General features: G+C 41.5%; 1 protein-coding gene across 1 annotated transcript in view; it reads right to left on the bottom strand.

Annotated features, from left to right (window-relative positions):
- Positions 1-22,484, bottom strand: part of LOC308079346 (neuronal cell adhesion molecule-like) — a 106,307-nt gene extending 83,823 nt beyond the window's left edge. Inside the window, exon 1 of the mRNA XM_080420798.1 lies at positions 22,402-22,484. The gene's annotated coding sequence lies outside the window, so the exon portion shown is untranslated. The remainder of the gene's footprint in view (positions 1-22,401) is intronic.
- Positions 22,485-22,690: the final 206 nt, after the last annotated feature.

The following is a 22,690-nucleotide window of genomic DNA, read 5'->3' as shown; positions in this document are numbered from 1 at the left end:
GCACGTACGTGCATACACACACACCCTCCCCCACAACACACACACACACACGTGCATGCAAATATCCCCATGTATACACTATCCATACACACTTTTGGCTACATCGGTTTCGATTTATTTTCTGTTAATTGTCCAGCCCTAATACACACTGACAAATACTGCCTCCCTCCCAATCACTATTCAATTTACAATTAATAATTTAGGCATTTAGCAGACGTTCTTAATCCAGAGTGATTTACGATAAGCAAGGTGAGGTGTCAACATCAAATGCATAGAAATAGTAATCTAGGATCATAGGTAAACCAAGAACCTATAATCAGTCTAAACAGTATAGTATAAAAAAGAATTACATTGAAACTATACAAACTATAGGATGCCAGGTCTACAAATGAACCTGGCATCTGTCTACATAACATGCTAACTAAATTACATTTTAGCCTTTGCATAAGCCTGCACCGTCGTCAAGGCTAGGGCAATGAAGTGCTACGGCAAGTGCTACAGGGTAAGGTGGAGTCTGAAGAGGTCAGTCCTCAGATTACGGCGGAAGATTGGGAGTGAGTCTGCAGTTCTAACTGCAATGGGGAGTTCGTTCCAACAGTTTGGGAGCCAAAACGGAGAAGAGTCTGGGACGTGTGGAGCGTTGTCCCGGATGTTTTAGCGAAGGTTCTGACAGCTTCCCTGTGTTAGCTGATCTGAGTGAGTGGGAGGGGTTGTCACTGGCATGCCCACAGGGTTCAATCCGTGGCCTTGTGCTGAGCTCATGGCATCAGAGCCTGCCGAGCCAGACAGCATGGACCCAGCTGTGAAAGGAAGAGGCTGCAGTCATCTCTATACAAAAGCCCCAGTCAGCACTCTGTGCTGCTCCACAAACAGATGCTATCGGGTCTAACAAGTGCACCGGCAAAGCAGCGCTAGGTTTACACAGAGGCTCCAAGTTCACAACACAATCCCGTCTGCCCAAGATGTGGTCTTCACTTCAGACACTTCAGTCGTTCTTTTTATTAACTAACCATTTAAACCCTATACTTCGTTGACCAGGGTCCCACAGGTGTCTATACAGTACATGGTCCCGTCCTTTTTGCTCTACTTTAATCCTCTCCACTGAAAATAGCCTTTGTACATCGGCTATTTCCGCCAATGTTCGCCTACTATGACATGCCCTGAATAGGGACGCTAGGGTTCATGTGGTTAATGGCTCCACCTGTTTTATTCGATATTTACATTGTGCCAACCTCCCCTCATTTAGTCATTGTTCACTTACAGGGCGAGACCTCTCTTTATTGTGGCTTTTCTTTTATTCAGGCCTTTATTTACCCAGGGACATTTCACAGAGCATGCACGCTCTTTTGAAGCAATGTGCCGTCTCGTTAGTGGTTTGCATCTACGGATGAAATGACATACAATGATAGTATATCAAATAATATTACAATAGCTATCACTCAACGTACAATGTGTTTCTCTGGCAAGAGATCAATGAGAGTAGGTGTCGTATTTCAGCAGTCAGTGGGTGAAATGCTTTTGAGCATTTTGAAGACATAATCATTCAGAATTATTTACGGTGAATGAGCACATATGAGCCCAATGCCTTGTTCACAGACACATTGATAGAATATAATTGGTTAGGATTAAACTTGTGGACTTTGTTCACCCTAAAAACGCTTTGCCATTTAGCCACAGGACATGGCCAACATGAGCACTTAAACTTTAAATTCAGTCTCCAAACTGCATCTCCAAACTGAATTAAGTTGAATTATACCCTGACCAAGGATTCAGAATGCTTTAAATTAAGTGACTATAAAAACTAACTTAACTACTCTGCGACCCTGTAAAAATAGCAGATCTACAAGCTCACAATGTGTCACAACATGAGGCATTGTGAGCTTGTAGATCGGCTATTTGTCTCGAAGAGATAACCTATGGTGTTGAGTGGAAAAAGAGGGGGCCAAGTACAGACCCGGTCAATTAAGCATATAGGGTTTAATTAGTTAAAACATCCCACACTCTCCTTTTTGGTTTTGGCCCCTTGATTGAAAAACTCTGTCTTGTCGTGTTCCGTTGCCTGGAGGATGAGGGTGATGGCCCACGGAGGTAAACTGTGTTAACCCACTTAACTCCATCCGGTCTGTGTTAATGTGCTTGCCAAGGATAACGGTACTGTTTAAACAGACAAAGTCCTCTACCCTCTGTAGCCCTCTGGGCTTCCTGTCCTAATCCTAAAATCAATACCAACAGTGTCAATACAAGCCCAATGTGCTGACTTTTATAGATCCAATGTACCTGATATGCCTCATCAATCAATGGGTTAAAAAGCACGAATGTGTTCACTGGTGCAGGTGGTAGCTACACCATGGCAAATATTCACTCTAAATGAGTATTTTCGTTTCTTGGATTTTATTGTATTGTTCTGAAAATAAGTGGGAATATTTGTTAGGTTTTCAATGTCCTAGAATATGGCACATAAAAAGGTTACATTATCACATTTCTGTATACAAACATTTTAAGTTAGGACTTAATACAAGACAAACAGATAGATATTTTAGATCCATGTTTTTTTGGCCATAAGGGTGCGTGCGGTCACACCTAACTTTAAGTCTGCCTATGCGGCAGATTCTGCCAATGCTTTTCAATGTATTTTTTTGCGGAAATCCGCGAATGGCAACAAACCGCTCCATTCCCATTGAAAAGCACTGGCAGAATTCACCGCATAGGAATCAAAGTTCAGTGTGACCGCACCCATAAGGAAGATTGAAGTTGACAGAGGAAAAGAATGATGACATTTATTTTATTTTGTCTTTTGTTTGAAATAACAATGTTGTTGACGTTGTTGTTGTTTTTGTTGGGGTATTTGCCAAGTACACTCTGCATTTACCCATGTAATCCATCAACTTTGGAATGTTCACCATCCAGTTCCAGAATAGGCAGACGAGCCAACTCAGTATCAGTTGGCATTGGCCTCAATGTTTTATTAGAACACCCATTAAGACAATCAGGTTTTTCATGATGTTAGGCATAAAACCATGGTGCTACAATTATGCTTTAATGGCAGTCGAACATGAGGAATGCTCTCTACATACTAATGTTCACACCTGATTTCCAGACTTGTCTTCCAAATCTTTTATCAACAATGCAGAATAAAAACACAGAGATGTTTCCATTTTCACAGATGCTTTCTTCACCAAACATAGTGAACCATTGCAGCTTGCGCTCAGAGCAGCTTTCCTATTTGACAGCAAAGCGAAAACCAACTAATATCGAAAATATCTTGACAAAAAAGGAAAGCAAAAAAAATCTCTCTAAAGATGATTTTCAACTAGTACCTCCCTTCCTTTTTTCTGACAGAACAGGGACGTTTCAACCCAATCATCCACATGTGACCCTCAGTAAGAGCCAAGAAACTACTCAATAATTCATGACTCTGTAGTATTTTTTTTGTGGACTGGCTTTGATACAGCAAGGCAGTGGCAGTGCTTATAAGGAGAGAGATGAGAGACATATTTTTGCATATCTATGTGAGGGGAAATCAATTATTCAAACTATCCTCCCTCTAGGCTACAAACCTGGAAGGAGCCATGCTTGGCAGACAATGTAGGTAGATGGCTTGCATCACATCCCCAGTATACTGCACACTAGAGGAGTGAAAACAGCCCTAGAAAAATACAGTAGACATATGTGCCCATGGTTACTGTATGTGTATGGGAACTTGAACCCCAGCGTCCCTATTCTGGGGCAAACATTCAGCGAAAATAACTACAAGCTCACAAGAGTTTGAGAGATTGCAGTTTGACTATTTTCGGCAAAGAGATTTGGTGTAGAGGGAAAAAAGAAGGCGCCTAGTAGAAATCCCTGGGGGACTCCAGTCAATTAAATATATAGTGTAGGGTAAGTAATGACATACAGTATGTCCAACTGAAAAAGTCACCCAAAAAGGTGCTGTGAAACTGCATACTGCATACTAATAGACACCAGGGCTCACAAAAAGCCTCAGAACTAGCTTTTGAAGCTGGTTTGCACAGAGATACAGATACAGTGCCCAGTCCTACTCAACAGCACTGGGAGGATAACAGCCTGTCTATTTGTTGTAAACACAACGAAATGCGATATAGTTGATTTGAAGTGTGATATGTTGCCATAAGATACCAACATACCGTATTAGCATACAGCTGTGTCTATTATATCCCTGGCCTGTACCATTGTCAGCAAGACAAATCCTGTACATTTACCATCCTTGGTAAATAAAGTTACTCTCCCTCTATTGATCCAGCATCTCTCCAGGTAAAGTATGCAGCATATCCAGAGCATGTATCACAACATCCTGGGTGATGATTTAACACCCCTAACTAGAGTGAAAACTGCACTGTTGGGTCTACTGGCCCCCAAGGAGAGATGGAACATATCTTCTATTCTCATTGATGTGTAGTCTAATGTATGGCACAGTGCATACACATGCCTCGGGTCTCCTCAGAAACCCCCAAAGACTTGCTCCCGAAGAGAGGATAAGCATGGGGAAGGATTAAGACCGAGAAAATAAAAGGAGGCAGACAGAGAGAGCTGGAGGGACAGACACACAGAGGAGGGAAGGAAAAAAGAAAGAAAGAAAGAAAGAAAGAAAGAAAGAAAGAAAGAAAGAAAGAAAGAAAGAGAGCAGTGAATTCTACAGGCCTCACAGCCATGTCTTGGCACGGAGCTCATTTTAAAAACCCAGAGGAGATCAGAAAAGAGGTCAGGCTGATGAGCCGTATTCTGCTTTGTTCTCAAGGCCTAGGTGGGAAATTACAACCACATGCCAACCCAAACAGTGGTATGGCATGTCTTTGAATGTGGATCTAGGGTGGTGGTGAGGCTGGCAACTCTAAATGAAAAAGCCCTATAAAGGCATGCCTCTGAAAAACGCTTGTGAAGGGATATGTGTAAAAAGAGAGCGGAGTGCATCTGCCTGACATCGTTTTCCCCAGGCTCAACACGGCACACATGTTGCCAAACAACATTTAGTTGTACATTTACATTTAGGTAAAAATGTGTAGAAGGGTTGTAAAAAGACTAACTCGTTCCTTATTATTATCCATGCTCCCTTATTATAAGGGAGCATGGAGTCGATGATTTGCGTACCAGTTGAGCCACAGAGAAACGTCATACTCGGTGTCTAATGGAAAAGTGACTTTTTCCGCCCTGTACTGGACTGACAACAAGCAGGGAGTTATTTAAGGAAATCGCACCCCTGCCCAACCGGTGCCTAATATGATCCAACACTTGGAGCACAACAGCCAGGAAATCAGATACCGAGCATGACCTGAAATGCATACGTATACGTAAACGGGGGAAACGGCCGTGGGAAAAAGTATGTGATACCCATTCCAGAAAATCATCTTCTCTTATTAATGGCCCTTTTGTGGAGGGCATTTCTTGGAGGTAATATATCCCTTGGCGGGAATGGGTGACCTGCTTGAGTGTGTATCACTGAGAAAGATACAAGAGACAGGAATGGGGATATCAATTATTTCACCCGAACGCAAAGGTGAAGGCATTCATATTATCGGGCTAAATAGGCTATAAGCCAATTTCCTGAGCTTATAATCTCTCTCTCACTCTCTCTCTCTCAGAATCTCTGTAAATCTTTCTCTAATTATGAGGCCAGGGTAGCCTAGAGTTTAGGGAGACCCGACCGTCTTGTAACTGAAAGTTCCCACGTTTGATCCACAAAGAGCAAAGATGTTTCCTGTATCAACGGCCACGTATATCATGGCACTCAGTGACTACCCGCTCTTCCTTTCAAGTTATACTCTGGATAACTGTGCCAGCCAAAAATAGCAAACGGGTTAATGGAACATTATCAAAGCTACTGTAATCCTAACTGATTTAGACTGTATCCGAACTTTAAGTGGAAAAAACAGGGGAACAAAGAGTAAAGAAACTACATCAAAACCCCCAGTTGAAAAAATGGGGGTAGAAAGGTAGAAAAGGTAGAAAAGCACACAACATCCCCCGACACAGCCCTGTGCCCCCAAACAATTCTCCCCACCGAAATGCGATACTCAGCACTTGCAGCCAGTGGGCAGCGGCTGAGGCGGGGAGCGCTGCGTTGCAGTCGGATGGATGAAAGGTTAAACGAGCTGTTTGAGTCACGATTCAGAGCAGCGTGTGGAGGAGATTAGGGAGTGGGCTGAGGGTCAATAACGGCAGTTTGCCTTTGATGGGAAAGTGATGGGAGGACCGGAGACAGAAAGAGAGAGTGTTCTGGGCACAACAGGCAGGGCAGGGCAGCCCGCACCCCACCCAGATAGCAAATGAAAGACAATACACTCATACAAAATGTCATGCATGGATAATGATGGCACCTGATGTGTTGAATTACTGTAGAATGACTTCCAGTGCGTGAGCAGGTGTTCAGTGTTGTTCAAGGATGCTGCATGCCAAGGGGTCTTTCCACCTACGTATGACCGCTAACACTGCATGTTTTCTATCCTGACTGCTGGTTATATTCAACTGGTTGATAAAAATGTCCCAATGACAAGGACACCAGGTGAATGACATTGAATTCCTGCTAGAACAGACAACCAACTGTACTTGCGATCCTGGCAAGACAAAAAAACACAGCAGTACTAGGGTTTCTGGTAGGACAGAAAACAAGCAGTATTGCGGGTTACGGTAGGACAGAAAACCAGGAGTACAAGGGTTTGTGGTAGGATAGAAAATCCGAAGCAACAGTTGAAAACCACAGCACCAGCCCACGCCGTCATCAAACACTGAAGAACAAACGTGTGGGGCAAAGGCTACATTTCTGACACGGACTCTGCGTGCGTCATTGTCTTAGCCATGTCTTTCATCCACAGGAACGGGGGAAGACAGCACATGACAGACATTCATCAATAAGACATACGGCAATACTGTAGCTCTGAAGATACAGTCTCTGGCTTCGCGCCAACTCATTTAGATAGTGAATTATCTGTGCATGCCAGTGCAATATGCCGGGAAAGGGCCAATAGTTAATGAGACATAATGAACACAACACAATGACAGTGAATAAGCCTGCATTACATTATGCAATATAAATTATGGGCATTCTGACTGAATATTATAAAATGGTGCAGAAATGTTTGGTTAATTTTTATTATTAATATAGTTTATTTTACATCACAACGTGTGTGAACCTCGGTATGCATTTCAGATCAAAGAAGAAGCGGAGTGGTAGGATTTTAATGGTATCAGAATGTGAGTCATGTTGTACAATATTATCTTGTAGGCCTTTGTGTGTGAGAGTGTGGATGTGCATGTGCTTATATGCATGCATGCATGCTCGCAAGGGCTTTAAACAACTTAAACGCTATAGTATACTTAGTTGACTGGGGTCTCCCAGGGCTTTTTCTTAGGGCCGATCTAAAGTGAAAAAAGGAGCTACATCAAATCACAACGCAACACTTTGTGAGCATGTAGATCCGCTATTTATGCCGAATGTTTGGCCCAGAATTAGGGATGCTAGGGTTCATGTGGTTATATTACCCTGGGCGCAAAAAAAATAGCATACCATGTCAGTGGAGTGATAGTTAACTCATTAAAACCGGGAAAGTAAAGAGCTTATATGCATGCATGCTCGCAAGGGCTTTAAACAACTTAAACGCTATAGTATACTTAGTTGACTGGGGTCTCCCAGGGCTTTTTCTTAGGGCCGATCTAAAGTGAAAAAAGGAGCTACATCAAATCACAACGCAACACTTTGTGAGCATGTAGATCCGCTATTTATGCCGAATGTTTGGCCCAGAATTAGGGATGCTAGGGTTCATGTGGTTATATTACCCTGGGCGCAAAAAAAATAGCATACCATGTCAGTGGAGTGATAGTTAACTCATTAAAACCGGGAAAGTAAAGAGTTTAGCGTTGGCTATTCAAAAATAGCAAATACAAGCTCACAGCGCGTCACTTTGTGCCACGTTGTGAGCTTGTACATCTGCTATTTTTGAACATTTTTGAAAAATCTTGAAATGTTGAATAATTCTTTTCTGGGGGTCCCTGGCACAAAGTATTTTCAGATGGGGGTCCGCGGCCACATATATACCAATTTGGGGGTCCTTGGCACGAAAAGGTTTGAGAACTATACTGATTTATAAGGTATTTGTAGAATCGGCCTCAGGTTTTAATGGGTTAAAGACATCAGAGTTATCTCTACCCTGCAGAACAGAGATGATGGATCATTTGGTGGAGAATGGCTCTGAGCACAAACCTCCTCCCTTGATCTGTGGCGAGTGGCGACCACAGAGAATCGGTGAAGCCGATACGCATACTGCACTTGTAATTCAATGCAAATCTCTTCGTTTAAGATCAAGACCCAGGTGATGAACTACCACACTGTAGTGCAAGATGACGCCATGGAGTATTAGTGGAAGTTGTGGAGGCATTTTGCTGCTTTGAATGCATAAATAAGATTCCACTGCAAATCATGTACTGTGTTCTGTTTTTAAAAGCTTATCTTTGAAAAAGGAAAATCAATCTGTCAATGGACTACAGTGGGAAATCATTCTGTCAATGGACTATAAGCTACAGTAGGTCATCTAGTTTCGAATAGATAGTTCTATAAAATAGGGCTTAATTGATTAAGGTACGTATGTTTTGTAATAATAATCTTAATCTACAAAGTAACTTGTAACTAAAGCTGTCAAATTAGAACTATAAAGTACTGAGAAATGGACATACTCAAGTCAAATGAAAGTACCTCAAAATTGTTCTTTACCACAGTACTTGGATAAATGTACTTAGTTAATTTCCTCCATTGATCGGAGGACACTCATTGTTGACTACACCCTCCCCAAGACCAAGAAGTAAGGGTTTGCAGTGACAGGGACTACTGTACTCATGGGATCTCCAGTAATTCAAGATATACAGTATGTCATTTAAAAGTTCACCAAAACTTCCTGAAACAAGATGATTTTCATTGGAAACTATTCGACATTTGTATTCTCATTGACGGATTGCCCACTTCACTTGTTTTAAGGAAAATTACACGTTTTTAAAACCGAAGATTAAATTAAGCGACTTGTTATAATGTCCACTTAAAGGTTTGCTCTTCCCATAGTTCCCAGAACACCCAGCTCCCTCCCAGTGAAGGACAGTGCCTCATATCTCAATGTCCAATCTTCTAATAAGTTTAAAGTGCAGCCGTGAAAGCATTACATCAGGGATCAGAGAGGCATGGTGAGTAATGCACTCAGATGGGACAATGCTGTGTATCAGCCTGAAAAACACACAGCTCAGCAAAGACGAGTGTGCAAGGGATGCAGCGAGAGGGAGGGCGAGAGAGTGAGAGAGAGAGAGAGCGAGAGAGAGAGAGCCAGTAGGACAGCGTGAGAGAGGCAGTGGAGGGTGTACGGCAAAGTATCAATCGGGCTAAACTATGGCTGGGCGATATGACATCAAATCAATATCACGATTATTTTAAACTTTTGCCTCGATTATGATTAATGAATAATTGTCTTTTTTTATAGTGATAATAGCTCGCATCGCAAGCTTGTGGATCGGCTATTTTCATTATTTTTGTAAGCCAACATTGTACAACTAAGTAAAATACAATTGCTGATATAGGCCTATACAATAAATAAATAATAGAAAATCACACCCAGTGTGAAGTGGGCGGTGTCGCCGGTGTGGTCATCACAGTGGTCATCACAGTGATGGAAGCTCACTTAAACAAGACCAGGAGACCTGGTTCTGCCAGACCCAGAATAAATTCCTTTTCCTTTTATGCCCATGTATGGACGAAAGGGGGACGAAATTGGCTGACTCTATTCAGCACTGTAATTGGCTAGCGAGACACATGATGACATTAATAACCTATAAATAGGATTATGCACTTCAAAAAATCCATTTTTTTTTAAAGTGAGCTCCATCACTATGGGGGACGAAACTTGAACCCTCTTTTATGCCCATGTATGGACGAAATAGGGACAAAGCCTCATGTAGGCCGACCCCTTGGGTCTGGCAAAAAAAAGTGTTTTTTTTAAAGTGCATAGTCCTATTTATAGGTTATTATTTTCATCATGTGTCTCACTAGCCAATCACAGTGCTGAATAAAGCCAATAGAGTCAGCCAATCACAGTACAGCTAGGGGTGTACTAATGTAGAGGGGTGTACTATTATGGGCCAATCACAGTGCAGGAAAGGGTGTACTAATGAGGTGTCCCAACCCCACTTATAGGGGCGGCTACACCGCCCAAAAATATATATATAAAAAAAGGAAACCATGCTTTTCGATTATTTTGATTAACCTACCAACCCAATATTAAGTCGGTTATTGGTTCTAAATATCGGTTTGGACTTTGGATATATTTTCGGTTACTTGCCCAGCACCAGGCTAAACAGAGACAACCGAGAGAGGAGGAAATTGGCGCGGTGCAGCATTATGACTGAAGTGAAATGCCTTTGACCTTTACGGACCGCCATCCAATTGCACTGAATGGTGCTGAGTAAGAGCAAATAGGGCGTCGCTCATTTCCTGGAAGGCATAATTACTGCAGTACACCACCACCATAGATCTGACTGAAATCATTCAATTCAAGCATATATTCCATTATCAACTCTCACTTCATACTGTATATTGCCTGTGGACTCATTTTTAGCTTACTGTCGCAAATTCCGCCCGTTACAATTCTAAGGCAATCATTTGACAAAACATGAATGAACTTGCATCTGCGACGTATATAAATGTACGGCTTCTCTTTACAATGTTAGTAGGGTCATATTGTGAGACCAATTAACCATAAACTGCAGGTCAGATGGTTATCATAAGTGATAGAAGGTGACCTGGCTGCTCCTGACAGCCGTCCCCTCTGTCTATCTGCTATCAGGTCAGAGACATTCTGAAGCAGCCGCCCCTGCAGAAACAGGTCATTAAATCCATTAAGACCTGAGGCCGATAAAAAAAAAAAAATCTAAATCCTAACGCTTTAAAAAATATATATTTATTTTCACGATTTTACAAAAATAGCAGATCTACAAGCTCGTAGCGCGGCACTCTATGAGCTTGTATATCTGCTATTTTTCAATAGCCTAAAGAAATCTAAAAGTGACACAGATGCGTCCCAGGTATTAATGGGTTAAATCCATTCAATCCGGGAAACGCATCTACAAATGTCTTCTAAATCCTAACAAGTTTCTGAAAAAAGTTTCTATATCAGTGGTTCTCACTTTTTCATGTCAAGAACCCCCCAAAATGATATGTATTTGGCCACCGACCCCATATCAAAATATTTAGTTCCAGGGACCCCCAGAACAAGCAAAGATTTGAGTTACAAATGTTCGCTTTAAAAATATATATATTCAAAGATTTGCACAAAGGTTCACGATTTTTCAAAAATAGCAGACCTACAAGCTCATAGCGCGGCTATGAGCTTGTAGATCTGCTATATTTGAAGAGCCAAAGAAATCTTAAAATGACACAGATGCGTTCCCGGATTGAATGGGTAAATTAAAGACCTGGGTCCCCTCTTTACTCCACTGAGACACAGCAGCTCTACCTCCACGGCCACACCCATAGCAGAGTAATATCGTTGCTGTCTGGCAGAAACCTTGTATGTTTTTTTTTGTAATTTGATACCGTACTTTTGTCATTCTAGTGTCACAAACATGTAGCAAAAATAGCTGATCTATAAGCTCAAAACAAGTCGCAATGCGAGCTTGTAGATCTGCTATTTTTGAACGTGAGTCTGTGAGTTTTCATAAATATTGATTGAACCAATGAAAAGTATTAACAAGTGTGACTAAGTACTAACTACAGCGGAGCCATTGGAACACAGGTTTATCTTTTTTATTTCCAGAAAAGTTACAATTTTGAAGATACAAGGTTTCTACCCGACAGCAACGATCTGAGCCCAGCACACAATAAATGATAGGCTGACAACTGGAATTGCATGAAGCTCAAAATGCAGTTTATCCTCTGCCTAAAAGGGCTTTCTGTGGTTGGCTCAGCGGTAGAAATTTTGACAGTCCTTCTGGGACCCTGGTAGGGCATGAAAGTTATGGATTGCGGCTTCATTGAGGTTTGAATTTTGTCAATAATTTTGGACCTCTTGAAACGAAAAACAACTTTTCATTCTAAACTGGCAATGGTGTAGCCTAATTGTACAGTATTATGCAACAGTTATGCAACCTATCTTTAGATTAGGATTTAGGAATGCATCAATTTGCCTAATAACAACCCATCGAAAACACTGTCCAACATAAACCGTCTAAGTTGATTACATAGGGGCTTTAATCTGTAGTGCTGTAGCGAAATGCTATTACTAGATTTGTCACTAAATATGTCGTGAGTGTTATTTCATCTTTAACTTTGCTGTAATGAACAATTTGGTTCCATTTGTACCCTCTCAGAGTTAAATTAACACTGGAGAATTCACAGCATAGATTGGGGATCCCAGAGATTTAAAAAAATGCATATCAAACTGGGGATCCCTGAAATGAAAAAGGTTGCGAATCACTAATGTAAGGTGCCACAATGTATTGTATGGATTGATTGATTGATTGTAATTGTACGTATGCAATCATTTTGGGAGAAACAAGGTGTTCTCATGTGTTCCGGTGGGCGATATCTCACATTGAGAATGAAACCTGTGCACCTTTGACGAGGAGAGGCCACCATCTCCTCACCCGTCTCTCCCTCTCTCTCTCTTTCTCTCTCTCTCTCTCTCTCTCTGTCTGGTATTATGTCCCCTTATTCTCCTTCTCCCTGCCTCTCTCCATCAGCGAGGCCCATAAACATGAGTCGTGTCATTTGTCATTAATTGGTTTATCAGGGAAACAGCCGCGGGTCTGGCTGATGTCACGATGAGAGAGTGCCGTCTGTTCGTCCTCCACTCCACCTCCTAATTTGCACCACAAGGACAGAATGCCGCTCAGTTTATCTTTGTCACAATGGCATTCTTTCAGCCGAAGGGTTCTCAACTGCGGCCGGGCCTTGGGCCACAGAAAAGAGGCTTCTCTTCTGAGGTCAGACGAGTAGGAAGGGGCACGCATTCATGCTCGCGTTTGCCTGCGGGCTTGTTATTTAGCCCCCACGCCACACAGATATTGATGATTAGCGAGCGCTCGATACAAAGCGCTCCACTGATCTACCGATCAACAAGCCATGGGAAAGTGGAACTGACGCAGAGAGCTGTAGCATAGCTGTAAACCAGTGGTTCTCAAAGTGGGGTCTGGGGACCCCCAGGGGTCCCCAGGAAAATGTGCTAATATAGCATCAAAATCACCATTTTAACCCTACTATATGCTTCGGCTTTAAAAAATAGTCGATCTGCAAGGTTACAGCGCGTAGTGCTCATGTGTTGCGAGCTTGTAGATCTGCTATTTTTTTATTGTGAAAATGTTTGAATAATTTTTCAAATGTAAATGTTCCCTTATGGCGGTCCCTGGGACAAAATATTTTCACATGGAGGTCCGCGGCCATATACATATCAATTTGACTTGACCTAAAAAAGTTTGAGAACCACTGTAAACTAATGCTTAATTTATGCTACGTCGTACGAGGGTGTTGTTCGCCGAAAATAGCAGATCTACATTGGTAAGGTTTTGTGTAATTGTCCCTGTAACTGTTCTTCAGCCTGATGTACAATGGTCTGTTATCCTTGTGTAATGGACTGGTGAAGACAAAAGGGAAAGGTACAACAGCTGACCAAATAAGATGTACTGTAGAATTAATTGCCAAGTTTCATAATTATATGAAACTTAAAACCACAATTGTAGAGCCAATCTACAATCTCAATGCAACACGTTGTACACAACTACATCGTACGATGGATGGAGCATAAATTATGCATTAGCCTACAAAGAATACCTTGCTTCCAAAGCAATCTAAAACACCTCTCTATCTACTGTATACATACAACAATCCACAGCCACTTAGATCAATGTCACAATTTCAATATAGTCTTCCTATAGGCTAAGTGTTCATCCAGTGATAGAGAGACTCCACACTATCAAAGGTCCCACGTTAGTTGTCTTGTCTACCAACTGTGCTGGGCAAAATGGAGTAGTCAAAAGTTGACAGAATGACTTAAAAACGCAATGCATAATTACACACTTGGCAAATCAAGTATAAAAAAGGCCTGGAAAAGATTAATTTCCCCTCAAATGAATCTCTTTCCGAAATTAATTTATGGCCCAGAGAGGGAGGAGGGAGAGTAGAAAACCACACAGATGTCAAGCTGCGAGAAAACAAGGTAATATATTTCAATTTCCACCCTCCCTCTCACGACGTTAACCCAGTCTCAGAGATGATCGCATGCGTAGTAATGTACAGCCAACAAGAGCAGTGTCGAAAACCAGTCACAGCTGACAGATTCAATTATCAACACTGGAGAAAAAAAAGAAAAAAAACATCTTTAGCAATCACCGTTAAGGAGCAGCCGATCTGTTTCGAAACAACACTAGTCATGTGACGCTGACACAATGACACGATTGGACGCTGCATGGGTTTGCGATAACAGGAGAAGCTCTTTTAATGGCTCCTTTGACCTAAATCTTCACTAATCATTTTAGAGCTAAAGATTTTTTCTTTCCGGATGGGGGATAATAATGTTAAAGCTACTGTACAATGAATTAAGCTCCTACCCGCCACCACTGGGTATTAACATCGCTGCTTTATTGCAGCAGCGCTGCGAATAAAGATATATAAATGTGAATTTGCACCATACTGTATGTCTGCTGATGATTGGGAAGACCCCCCCCCCCCCCAAAAGAACAATAGTCATGATTACCGGTATTCTAATCTACAACCACTTCCTTTATTTAGACCTGTTCTAACCTATACGTCTTCAAACCTTTCAATCCGGGACAGCATCTGTGTCACATTAGTTGTTGCTATGTATATAGCAACATAGTCTTTCTTTCAAAATATTTTAATAGAAATTTTACGTTTTTCAGAAAACGTAGGTTGGGATTTAGAAGGCGTTTTTTTTAATCGGCCTGCAGGTCTAAATGGGTTAACCAGATGGAATGGAAGAAAAAATCTGAGAGAAAAGGGAAAATAAAAAGAAATTGATACTGGAGAGGGCAGCCGCAACTACAACTTTTATAAACACTGATCTATGAACAGCTACTGTAAACTGTACTGTGGTTGTTTGTTGTCTGTACTGTGGTCCTTGATCTGTTAGGAGAGGCAGAAGAAAATAACAAAGTAACAAATAACTAATGGCATCCATGCATCAGTGCATGCATCAATTAATCAATAAATCAATGAAAAAACCTAACAAACACTGCTACATAGTTTCTAAGCTCGTGACAAGTAAAGTGAGTGGGTGTGTAAAATTCTCAGTGTTAATTTAACTCAGAGTGTAGGCTACAAAATATAACAAAATGAACCTGTACGGGTTACATTTGTACACTCTTTGAGTTACAAATGGATACATGAACACAGGCTTTTACTGTGCATGGATCAAGTGGGTTCCCGTACCTTGTGCTTGTGTATAAGGCATGTGTCGTCCATACATATTTGCATTTGTGTGTGTGCTGGCATGATGTGTACACTTTTGTTCAGTCTAGTCTACGTTGTAACTGGTCCATAACAGAGTGTTTTTTTTTTAAAGATGCAAATTAGTCTCAGAGGGCCTGGTTGTGCCAGAGAAAAAGAAAAATGTTCTCTGTGAAAAGAAGAAAGAAAGAAAGGAAAAAAGAAAGAAAAGTCCACAATCACAACCCATATTGAATCCATTTATCAGTATAACAAGATTATTTATTCTAAAAGTAAAGATGAAAAATCTATGCTTGGGGTGATTTCACTTACTTCCAAGCAGCTAATCAACTAAATTCACAATTTATTCTTTTATTTTCTATTTTTCAACAGAGTGACATAGTGAAACAAGAGAATCCATCGCTGTTATAAGAAAACTGATTAAATGTGTGTGTGTTGAGCTCTGGGTGCAGAGCCCAAAAAGTGTTATGTTTTGTATTTCGATGGCCTTATTTTCACAGGCTTAGTATATAAAAATGGCATTGTGTGTGTGTGTGTGTGTGTGTGTGTGTGTGTGTGTGTGTGTGTGTGTGTGTGTGTGTGTGTGTGTGTGTGTGTGTGTGTGTGTGTGTGTGTGTGTGTGTGTGTGTGTGTGTGTGTGTGTGAGACGTGTGTGTGTGTGTGTGTGTGTGTGTGTGTGTGTGTGTGTGTGTGTGTGTGTGAGCATGTATGGAACCGGATGCGTGGAACGTGTCATGTCTCCTCTCATCACTATCTGTCTGTGTTAAAATAGACCTGCCACAGCTGGTGATCTCAGCACTCATACTGTATACACACTTCCTCACTCCACAGTCCACGAAGGAAAATCTGGACTGTTTAATTCAGCATTAGAGTTAGTTAAATTCTTTCATGGTTAAAAAGGCATTACATTGTCTACTTCCCTCTCCTCTCTCTTCCACTTTCCAACCCCCACCACCTCCTCCTCTCCTTTTCTAACTTATTTCTAACTTATTATAAATCTCTCTCTAGTTTATCACAGACGAATTAGCTTGCGTAGCTTAGCCTCAACAAAACAGACAGCATGTTATTTAGGTTTGATGATTACCTGCTATCCTAGTTCATTTGTACAACTGAATTTTCTTGGCATTAACTGTTTTCTTGACCGCTTACCCTGTTGTTGGTGGAAGATAGACATCCCACCCTGGAGGATCTTATTTCAGGGTGCATAAGTTGTAAAAATTGTATAATTTGTTCTAGACTTAACACAATCTTTTGTGTAAGGTAATAGGGTGATAAAGAATAGAAAATCATAAATTAAATTAAAAAAAGGTGAAATCACATCAATAACAACCAAGTCTGTATATCAAATTGTATGAACAAGAAATTTGACCTCTAACAGTGTCAGTCAATTTGAAGAATATCAACTACAGTGAATAGCTACGAAGGAAAATGTATCAGGGCGCTGGTTCTCAAAGTGGGGTCCGGTGACCCCCAAGGGTCCTTGGGGGGGTTCCAGGGGGTCCCCAGCAAAAGTAGTTAATATAGCATCACAATCATTTTAACCACTTTATCCATGTTGGCTATAAAAAAATAGCAGATCTACAAGCTCACAGCACGTCACTCCGTGCCGCGTAGTGAGTACATCTGTTTTGAATATTTCTGAAAAATATCGAAAACGTTTGGAAAAGTTTTTATAATTTTGAATTGTTTTAACATAAATCTTCTCTCCTGGGGGTCCCTGGCACAAAAGCTTTTCAGATGGGGGTCCATGGCAAAATACACTTGGAAAAAGTTTGAGAACCACCACAATCTGTTAGAATCACTTGAACTAATAGAGCTGTAGTCAAACATAAAACTATCCGACATCACACCCAACAGTCTTTCTATCACTGTGTGAAATATAGGCCTCTTCCACTAACACCGTAACATCCTCAATTCCTCATGCACCAAAAAATGAACGAACAAACAAGTCAGGGTCTAATAACATTGAGGCTTCCCTCATGTGGCCAGTATGATGTTAGTCATCTATTTATGACATCCGACTCCATATTTAGGCAAGTTTTTAGCCCTGTGCTGATCGGTCCAGTGTTTTGCGACATTAGCCCCGGACACAGACAAACATACAGAGAAAGAGACAGACAGACAGACAGAGAGACAGACTCACAGACCCATTTCTAGACGGCTCACCTCCTACAGAGCCACGCTGTAAAAACATTCCAACAGTAAGAAGAATGAAACATACACTCCATGAAAGAACACTACGGCAACACCCCAACCCGTCTCTTTGAATTTGTCAAGGAAGCGATGTTCGCCATGCACCACCTTAAACTGTGCCCCATTTTCCAACTCATCAATCCTCACCCAGTCATGATAATTTAATGTGCTTGTGGTTCAGCATGAAAACAAAAATCACACAATTCCAGCTGTGTACCCTCAGGGTGGGGTAACAGGGTGGTATGAACAATGAAGCACCCAAACAAAGACACTCCAACCCACCCATTCCTCTTATATACCCACGACTGTCCCTCGGGGGGGCAATGCTAATTTACCAATTATCTCCCTAGATAAAATAGCAGAAAGCATGGTGTTAATTGCGCTCAGCCGGCTGTGGTTTAGCGACCTCATGGATGAGTGTGACAAATTAATAGATGTGCACACATGAATATAAGACCACGTCCACGGACTGCTGTACACTGCAAAATCCTTAATTATGCTTTATCTCTGAGAGTGTACAAATGTAAACAAATGAACCCGTTTCTCAGTGAGGATATAGCAATTCCAGCTCCAAAATGCAAAGGCTTCAGTTAAGCAGCCATTTTTATAGCCTTTTAAGCAGCAGAATGACATCACATCCTATATCAGCGAGACGGGAGTCACTGTCACCTGTCAGCCGCCTAATGAACTGTAACCAACTTGGACGGCAGGAGAGTGATAATAACTTTGCATAGGCCTATGGGGCCGAACGAATGCAGCCTCCTCCATTGTCTGGAAATGTTGCCATCTTCAAGGCAAAGCCATCAGTCTCCAACTTGCTGTAAATCATCTGTAATGGAGAAATGGGAGCTCTATCACCCCACTGGTGCCTAATGGGCCATGGTTAACTGGGAGGACAGGGAGAGAATTACGACGACGATACGACACACGCAGGGTCAGAATATAGACAATACAACAATCTCTGTTGCCCAAACAAAGTTGGATCATGTCCATCCCTGAGATGAGGAGACTGCATGATGCATCAGTCACAAAGGAGAAAAGAGCCAAGCACCATCACCTGACAGGTGTTTAATGAGCCATAGCTAACCGGGTGAACTGGGTGACGATAACAGCGCATCTGCCTTGACTGACAGCACACCGTTGGCTCAGCAATGACAGAGAAGGGTTGGTGTGGGGGGGTCACTGCTGCCACAGGAGACTTAAGTCATGTCTCGTTACATCTCGTCACTATAGTGGGTAGAATTGCCACCCCACCTTATCAGATAATGTGTCATGTCATGGATTGTGTGGTATACATGTTAGATGCGTGGTAAAGAAATAAGAACATACAGTAAAATATGCGCCTTGTTTATAGGATGTCACAACACTCAATCTCTTCTAATTTTCCTCCCAGTTTAGTCATTGCCAATTCCCAATGTGTACTGCTGTCCCTGTCGTTGTTGACCCCCACTGTTGGCCTGGGGAAGGTGTAGACAACCAAGGGCCTCCTCCGATACACATGGAGTCACCAGCTGCTTCTTTTCACCTGACAGTGAGGAGTCGGGTTTCTCCCAGTTCCCCTCCAAAGCTGAACGGGCACCCCGACCAAACAGTAGTGGTGTTTAGGAAAGGGAAATGTTTGTTATTGTTCTTAATATTATGAGAGCAGAGCATGAAGACAGACACTGCACCATGCCAACTTGTATCAAAAGGCTGACAGTGTACTCGTTTTCCTAATGGCTTGGTTTACAGTGTCTTGCAATATCGTCATCGCCCCGCTACACATGTCAGCATGAGTGAAATACCTCACATTTACTACTGACAAACGCTAACATTCCAACTAGCATCACCATGATTCTTCCTGTCGCCTGGGGTTGTGAGGAGGTTAGATGTGACATGCCCAGGAGGACATACTGTATTTCCAGCAACAATAATACACAACATCTACCATCACACACATCCTTACAAATGTATGCTATGCACACATGACCACTGGCACTGACACATACATGGAGACATATTCAGACAGCCTATAGCAACGTGTGTGTGTGTGTGTGTGTGTGTGTGTGTGTGTGTGTGTGTGTGTGTGTGTGTGTGTGTGTGTGTGTGTGTGTGTGTGTGTGTGTGTGTGTGTGTGTGTGTGTGTGTGTGTGTGTGCGCGTGTGTGTGTGTGTGTGTGTGTGTGTCTTCCTTCCACTTCTATTTGGAGGTAACTTTATTTGACAAAATAAATCAAAATGTCAACAAAATACAGCCTATTACATAAGACTTGATTAGGTTATGTAAAGCTGGGTTTTAATCACAGCAATAATTTCTATTTCATTTCATTACAGTGTTAAAACACTATTGGGCTTTGAAAAAATTACTGCTACCGAACAACGCAATAACAAACCTTTTATCACAGCAATAATTCATCTTGTATTTGTGGTCCTATGGATGTACAGTATCTGCAGCCAATTAAGTGTTTTACTACCTGCTTAATAAATCTACACAGCTACACCTGTGGGCAGTGGTGGAAAGTAACTGAGTACATTTACTTAAGTACTGTACTTAAGTACAATTTTGAGGTATTTGTACTTTACTTGAGTATTTACAATTTCCAATACTTTTACTTCTACTCCACTACATCTCTGAAGCAACTATTGTACTTTTACTCCATTACAATTATTTGAAAACTTTAGTTACGAGTTACTTTTCAGATGTAAATTATGATATTATGAAACATACATTAACCACTTTAGCCCTATTTTATACCTAGGCTATTTGAAAATAGCCGATCTAAAGCTCACAACGCGTCGCGATGCGACGCGTTGTGAGCTTGTAGATCTGCTATTTTCAAACATTTTAGTACTTTTACTTTTGGTACTTCAAGTACATTTTGATACCAATACTTTTGTACTTTTACTCAAGTAAATTTTGAATTCCGGACTTTTACTTGTAACAGAGTACTTCTACATTGCAGTATTGATACTTTTACTTAAGTAAAGCATTTGAGTACTTTTTCCACCACTGCCTGTGGGCTGCTGGGCTCCTATAGGAATCCAAACTCATATTGAAAAAAGGGTTTCCACGTTCAAAAAGGTCAGGCAAATAACCATTCAGAAATGTTTTGTAAACTATAATATACTGTAGTCTACCATATTATGGTAAAGATCGTAAGGGCGTTGTTTCACACTGCTGTGCTATAAGAGGCCGTATTCAACTATTTGTATTAAAGAATCCCTCAATGTAATTCCATAATCTACGGTGGCCTGCAGTTAACACCATATGATGCTGGCAAATGTATGCCTACATTGATACCAGTTTTTTCTTTTTCTTTTTCCTCTTAACTAATTACTTGTGTTAGTGGTTAGGGAGCCTGTTCTGTTCCTAATTAGTTCCTGTCAAAGTGCCCTAAGGAAAATACAGGCAATAACTAAATAAGTAAATTAAGTGAGTCAACATGAATGGCATCATATCAGTTTAAAGCTACAGAGTACATAAGATGTTGTATGGCTGCATCTTAACTAGACTTCACAACAACAACAAAAAACAATATTCACAAAGTCCAAACATATAGCTTAATATAAATGGTCTTTTAGATGTGTATATTATGTGAAACTGTACATCTTGCATGCATGGCTACCACAAGACAGACGTGTCTACTATTTACCGCTGAAGTTTGAGACTTTTTGTCATCACATATAGCTACTATATGCAGTAATAGCCTAAACCCATCTGAAAGAAGAACAATCTTAAATAAGCATAGTTGCTTATTTATTGGTAGTGATTGGCTACCCTAATCTGAGTGACAACTCACAGGCATCCTTAATCATGCTGGTGCTCCTGCTATGTTTTAGGCCTATAGTATACACTGTTGTATTTATTGTATTCATTCTACCGGGGGCGGCAATAAAAATGTTCATTATTAAAAAAAAGAACACATGGGGAAAGGACAGTATATAACCGTCTGTGTTTCGGTCAATTTGACGCCTGCTGTCTGTCTATTCAAGTCACTTCATTAGGCTACAGGCCGCGTTCTCTGTGAAAAAACAACACCTAGGGGCTTGATTTGCCTGGCTTTAAGGCAAAACACTGCAAATGACGCCTCGGGGGGTCGCAGTCATTCAGCTTCAGCAGACATCAATTAATCCGCAGGCCGGTCTGACAGGAGGAGGGAATGGAGGGGAATATACAGTCCGCCGCACGCAATTCATATTGAAATCTATGAAACACTATTAAAGCCATTTTCAATTCAGATAGCGCTTCCCCGTCACGATCCCCTAATTGTCTTGTAGGCTATAGCTGCTGCGCCTGTGCAGTCAGTGTATAAAACAGTCTGCGTTGACTGACTATATGTGCTCATCTGAGGGGTAAAAAACACCATTCTGCCTCCATATAACCGGCCTGTTTCTCCTTTATTTACACCTGGACGTCGTCAAAATGAATCATCCGCAACATCATGGGTTGCTACGGGGAACGGCATTATGCAGTTCCCCGTAGCAACCCATGATGTTGCGGGTGATTTTAAGTGGATTTAAGGTTTTTTTAAGTGGATTTAAGATTTATGTTCGAGTGGATTTAAGATTTTTTCTGAGGTTTTTTTTAGCGGATGAACCAACATCATCGGTTGCTACGGGGAACGGCATATCCTCGCCGGGTTGACATTTCCATTCCATCCACACTGCGCCAACAAATGCGCATCATTTTACCTCGTCAAGCGGCATAATCATCATCATTCATAAGCATACCCGCAATCAAACAACACTGATCGGCAGGCAAAATAAATAAAAACACAAACTTACCATCCAATTTGAACAAAAAAAAAAGAAAATGCGTAATTTTCCACCCTCTGGTTGTTCGTTCGGTCTGTGTTGTTCAGCCTATGTGATGATTTTTGTCTCCCAGCAAAGGATCGTTTCTGTGAGGAGTGTGTGTGTGTGTGTGTGTGTGTGTGTGTGTGTGTGTGTGCGTGCGCGCGTGCGTGCGTGCGCGTGTGTGAGACGCGTGTGTGTGTTCCCCTGCCGCTGCAGCAGGCTGTGTTCCACTGATCTCTCCAGTCTCTCCTCTCCTCTCTCTCTCTCTCTCTCTCTC

The sequence above is a fragment of the Gymnoscopelus braueri genome, assembly GCF_963280865.1.
Source record: "Gymnoscopelus braueri genome assembly, chromosome: 23".
Lineage (NCBI taxonomy): Eukaryota > Metazoa > Chordata > Actinopteri > Myctophiformes > Myctophidae > Gymnoscopelus > Gymnoscopelus braueri.
This window is presented reverse-complemented; position numbering and strand designations above follow the sequence as displayed.